Source organism: Rhinolophus hipposideros (assembly GCF_964194185.1).
Source record: "Rhinolophus hipposideros genome assembly, chromosome: 13".
Lineage (NCBI taxonomy): Eukaryota > Metazoa > Chordata > Mammalia > Chiroptera > Rhinolophidae > Rhinolophus > Rhinolophus hipposideros.
Genome location: NC_138059.1, coordinates 55,759,849 through 55,765,719, shown reverse-complemented (window position 1 = coordinate 55,765,719; position 5,871 = coordinate 55,759,849). Strand labels below are relative to the sequence as shown.

The 5,871-nt window shown below is 36.2% G+C and overlaps 1 pseudogene across 1 annotated transcript; it reads left to right on the top strand.

The window, feature by feature from the left end:
- The first annotated feature begins 1,306 nt into the window (after positions 1-1,306).
- LOC308506755 (small ribosomal subunit protein eS6-like) lies at positions 1,307-2,050 on the top strand (annotated as a pseudogene). Its single transcript has one exon. The product of its transcript is annotated as a small ribosomal subunit protein eS6-like (transcript).
- The last annotated feature ends 3,821 nt before the right edge of the window (positions 2,051-5,871 follow it).

Sequence of the window (5,871 nt, the reverse complement as noted above, 5' to 3'; positions counted from 1 at the left end):
CTACTCTCTCTCTGTTTTGGTGCCTCAATACTGGCAGGGGGTGTTACCCTTATAACTACATCTCCCGCCAGACTGCCCCTCCTCCATGGCTCCAGCCCTGACAGGCTCTGGAAAAGCTGTTTCTTCCCTTTCAGGCCTAGGAGTATGAACAGCTGTCTGTTCAACTTGGCTCCCTTAAACATGCCCACACCTTTGTAAATGATTAAATTATCTTCAGTTCATTTGCTTCTTGCTGTGACCCTGATACGAAAACTTCATTTGCCACCTACTTGCTGACTTTCAAAACTTCATATCCGCCTGAGGCCCTATTCTTGCGTTCAGGCCCATATATTTATTTCACAAATAATAATTGAGTACCTATAATTTGTTAGATGCTTTAGTAGCTGGGACATTTACAGTTAACAAGACAGTCTGCCCCACAAAGAGCTTACAGTTTCGTTCACAATACGCATAAGTTAAGAAGCCATTAAAAATGGTGAGTGAATGGTACCTTAGGGATATCTAACTGGATGCTGGGTATTTCTTCCTGGATATCCCACTGGATCTTCACACCCACAGTTATAAACCTGAATTCATCCCCCACCCCAAGCCTACTTCCTATCCAATTTTACCTATCTTTGTAGATGACATCAAACACCATGGAACCACTTATCAGAGTTAGAATCCTTGGAGTCATCCTAGATTCCTTCCATTCTCATTTGCTCACCAATTAAATACCCAGCCTTGGAAATTATAATCTAAATAGCTCTCAAATAAGTCATAATCACCCATCCCCAAACTCCTCCCCTAGTCCAGATATCCACGGCATTTCTCTCTCTATCTCCAATCTTCCTTCCTCTAATTCATCCCCCACCCTTCCACTGTCAGTTCCTGAGAATATATAAATATGATCACAATTCTATTTTAGTCACAGTTGTTTATTTGACCCCTTCACAGATGAGGTTTAATTGTATACTCTTTATGCTTGTGAACTGTTGGGGGAATATAAATGGTACAGCTACTGTGGAAAACAGTATGGTGATTCCTCAAAAATTTAAAAAGAAAATTACCATATGATCCAGCAATTTCACATCTGCGTATATACCAAAAAATGTAAAAGAAGTAATATGAAGAGACCTTTTTATACCCATGTTCATAGCAGTGTTATTCATAATAGCTAAGATAAGGAAGTAACCCAAGCGTTCATCGACGGATGAATGGTTAAGCAAAATGTGGTATAAACATAAAATGGAATATTACTCAACCTTAAAAATTAAGGAAATTTGCTCTTTTTCATGGCACCTCACAGGTGATCGGCTGCTTCAGGATGAAGCTAAATATCTCTTTCCCAGCCACTGGCTTCTAGCAACTCGTTGAAGTGGACAATAAACACAAACTTTATACCTTTTATGAAAAGCATATGGCTACAGAAATTGCTGCTGGTGCCCTAGGTAAAGAATGGAAGGGTTATGTGGCTTGAATCAGTGGTGGAGACGACAAATAAGGATTCCCCATGAAGCAGGGTGTCTTGACCCATGGCCGTGTCTGCCTGCTCCTGAGTAAGGGGCATTCCTTTAATAGACCAAAAAGGACTAAAGAAAGAAAGCAGAAATCTGTTCAGGGTTGCATTGTGGATGCCAATCTGAGTGTTCTCAACTTTGTCATTGTAAAAAAGGGGAGAAACATATTCCTAGTCTCACTGATACTACTGTGCCTTGTCACCTGGGGCCCAAAAGAGCTAGCAGAATCCGCAGACTTTTCAATTTCTCTAAAGAAGACGACGTCTGCCAATATGCTGTGAGAAAGCCCCCAAACAAAGAAGGTAAGAAACCTAGGACTTAAGAACCCGAGATTCAGCATCTTGTTACTCCATGTGTCCTGCAACACCAATGTTGGCATATTGCTCTGAAGAAAACAGCGAACTAAGAAAAATAAGGAAGAGGCTGCAGAATAGGCTAAACTTTTGGCCAAGAGAATGAAGGAGGCCAAAGAAAGATTCCAGGAACAGATTGCCAATAGACACGGGCTGTCCTCTCTGAGAGCTTCTACCTCTAAGTCTAGTCAAAAATGAGATTTTCTAAGAATAACAAATAAATAAAATCAGACATCAAAAAAGAAAAAAGTGAAGGAAATTTTGACACATATGACTACATGGATGAATCTTAAGGACACTATGTGAAGTGAAATAAGCAAGTCACAAGGGATCAAATACCATATGATTTCACTTACATTAAGTATTTAGAGTAGTCTAAATCATTAGAGACAAAAAGTAGAATGGTAATTGCCGGGGATGGGAGGAAGAAGGAATGGTGAGTGATTGTTTAATGGATATAGAGTTTCAGTTTTACAAGATGAAAAGAGTTCTAGAGATGGGTATTTCACAACACCACTGAAATTTACACTTAAAAATAGTTAAGATGGTAAATCTTGTGTTATGTGTATTTTGCCATAATAAATAAATATATATATTTTTTCAGATAGATGGTTTGCAAATACACACATATGCACGCACGCACACACACACGCACACACACATATATTTCTTTGTACATCTTACAAGGCCTTTTGTGATCTGGTCCCTACATACCTAACCAGTCTCATTTCACCCCAGACCCTTGCACAACTATCGCCAGACTCCAGCAATGCTAAATTGTGTTATGTTGGTGCAAAAGTAATTGCGGTTTTTGCAATTATTTTCAACCTTTTAAACCGCAATTACTTTTGCACCAACCTAACGGTTTCCCAAACATGAAAGCCATGCTCTCTCTTGTCACGTCTACTCACAACATTCTATTATTCTTTCAAGTCTTGCTCAAATCCTGCCACCTCTGTGAAGTCTTTCCTGGCTGTATAGGCACCTGTAGTCTCCCATTATGCTTAATACACAGCTGTCATAGCAATGCTTTCATTGTAGTGTTGATTTACATGTCCATCTCCTTTTAAGGCTGATTCCTTACCGGCAGGAACTACGTCTTTTCTTCTGTGAATCTATGGCATAGGCATTCAGTAAATAATATTAAGAAAGAAAGGAAGGAAGGAAACGAAAGAAAGAAAGAAAGAAAGAAAGAAAGAAAGAAAGAAAGAAAGAAAGAAAGAAAGAAAGAAAGAAAGACAGACAGACAGACAGACAGACAGACAGACAGACAGAAAGAAAGAAAGAAAGAAAGAAAGAAAGAAAGAAAGAAAGAAAGAAAGAAAGAAAGAAAGAAAGAAAGAAAGAAAGAAAGAAATGCTTTACAATTTTCAAATCACTTTGGCATCCCTTCTGTCATTTACTACTTCCCAAGAGTGCAGTTATTACTGATTAATGAGGAGTTAACTGAAGCCAATTTGTTTTGGGGGTGTTTTTTTTAACTTTGTTGAGGAATAATTGATAAATTATATATATGTAAATAGTACAACATGATGATTTGATATACATATAAATTGTGAAATTATTAGCAAGATCAAGATAACTAACCCATCCATCATGTCACATAGTTAACTCGTGTGTGTGTGTGTGTGTGTGTGTGTGTGTGTGAGTGTGTTTTGAGAACACAAGATCTATTTTCGGCAACTTTCAAGTATACAACGCTATGTTATTAATAATAGTCACTATGCTGTACATTAGGCCGTCAGAATTTATTCTTCTTACCACTAAAAGTTTGTCTTCTTTGACCTACATTTCCTTATATACCCTCTCCCTCCACTACCTGGAAATCACCATTCTATTCTTTGTTTCTATGAAATTGACTTTTTAAAAAGATTCCCTATATATAAAAGATAACAAACAGTATTTGTCTTTCTTTCTTTGGTGTATTTCACTCTGCATAATATCCTCAAAGCCCATCCATGTTATTGCAAATGACAGGATTTCCATCTTTTTATGGCTGAATAATAGTCCATTGTGTATGTATGTCACTTTTCTTTACCCATTCATTCGCTGAAGGGTATTTAGGTTGTTACCATATCTTAGCTATTGTGAATATTGCTGCAATGAATATAAGAGTACAGATATCTCTTCAAGATACTGATTTCATTTCCTTCAGATATATACCCAGGAGTTCTATTTTTAATTTTTTGAGGAACCACCATACTGTTTTCCATAATGTCTGTACCAATTCACATTCCCAGAATAATATAAAAGGGTTCCTTTTCTTCACAGCCTCACCAACATTTGTTATCTCTTGTCTTTTTGATAATAGCCATTCTAACAGGTATGAGGTAATATCTCATCGTGGTTCTGATTTGCATTTATCTTATGATTACTGATGTCGAGCTCCTTTTCATGTACCTTTGGCCATTTGTACGCTCCTTTGGAAAAATGTCTGCTCAGGTCCTTTAGTCATTTTTAAAATAGATCATTTGCTTTTCTGAAGTTTTGTATTGAATTGTCTGAGTTCTTTGTATATTTTGGATATTAACACCTTATCAGATATATGGTTTGCAAATATTTTTTCCCCATTCAGTAGGTTGACTTTTCAATTTACTGATTGTTTCCTTTGCTGTGCAGAAGTTCTTTAGTTTGATGTAGTCCCACTAGTTTGTTTTAGTTTTTGTTGCCTATGCTTTTGGTGCTTACCCAAGAAATAATTGCCAAGACCAATCTTAAAGAGATTTTTTTCTTATGTTTTCCTTTAGGAGTTTTGCATTTTCATCTCTTATATTTAAATCTTGATTCGACTTCAAGTTAATTTGTGTGAATGGTGTAAGATTGGGGTCCTATTTTATTCTTTTGCATGTGGCTATTCAGTTTTCTCAACACTATTATTGAAGAGACTATCCTTTCCTCATTATGTGTTTTTAGTACCCTTGTCAAATATTAGTTGACAATATGTGTGTGGGTTTATTTTTGGGCTCTCTATTTTGTTCCACTTGTCTATATGCCTGTTTTTAGACCAGTACCATACCATTTTGATTACTATAACTTTGTAATATAGTTTGAAATCAGTAGGACAGATGACTCCAGCTTTGTTCTTTTTCTCAAGATTGTTTTGGCAATTTGGGGTCTTTTGTGATTCCATATAAATTTTAGGACAGTTTTTTCTATTTCTGTAAAAAATGCCTTTGGAATTTTGATAGGGATTGCATTGAATCTTTAAGTTGCTTTGGGTAATATGAACATTTACACAATATTAATTCTTCCAGTCCAAGAACATGGGAATTTCTTTTCATTTTTTTGTGTCTTTAATTTCTTTCATCAATATCTTTTATAGTTTTCAGTGTAGAGGTCTGTCACCTCCTTGATTAAATTTTTTCCTAAATGTTTTGTTGTTTTTTATGCTACTGTAAGTGGGATTGCTTTCTTTATTTCTCTCTCAGGTAGTTTCTTATTCATGTTTTAAAAATGCAACTGACTTTTGTACATTGATTTTGTGTCCTGAAACTTTGCTGGATTCATTTGGAGCCAGTTTGTTAGTAAGCCATAGCACAGTAAGTATAGTTTTGTGGCAAAGAGCACAGATGCAGAGACTCCAGAACTTTAATTTTATGCTTTCAGTCAAGTTACTAAATGTTTGAATCTATAGATTCTTCATATATAAAATAATAATGATAATAATAGTAACTATCTCAAAAGCTATTGAGAAATTTTAAAGAGAAAATGAGTACTTACCACGGTGACTGGACTATGGTGAGTCTCAATATATGTTAGCTATTTCTACCCTTTCTTTCACAACCCCATCACCACTAAAATGCTTCTTGTAGCAAAGGTAAGAAAACACAGAGATGTGTAGTTAATTTATGCACCCATAAATATATTGCTTGTCTTCTTATATTTTCATATATGTGTGACTATGAGAGTGTCAGCAGTGTTCTTTACCTGTCCTGAGAAAAGTCTTACTTTATTATACATTGTGTATGAATCTCATACATGGAGGGGGGGCAGGGGGGAAGTGGTAGGAAGTGGTAGAA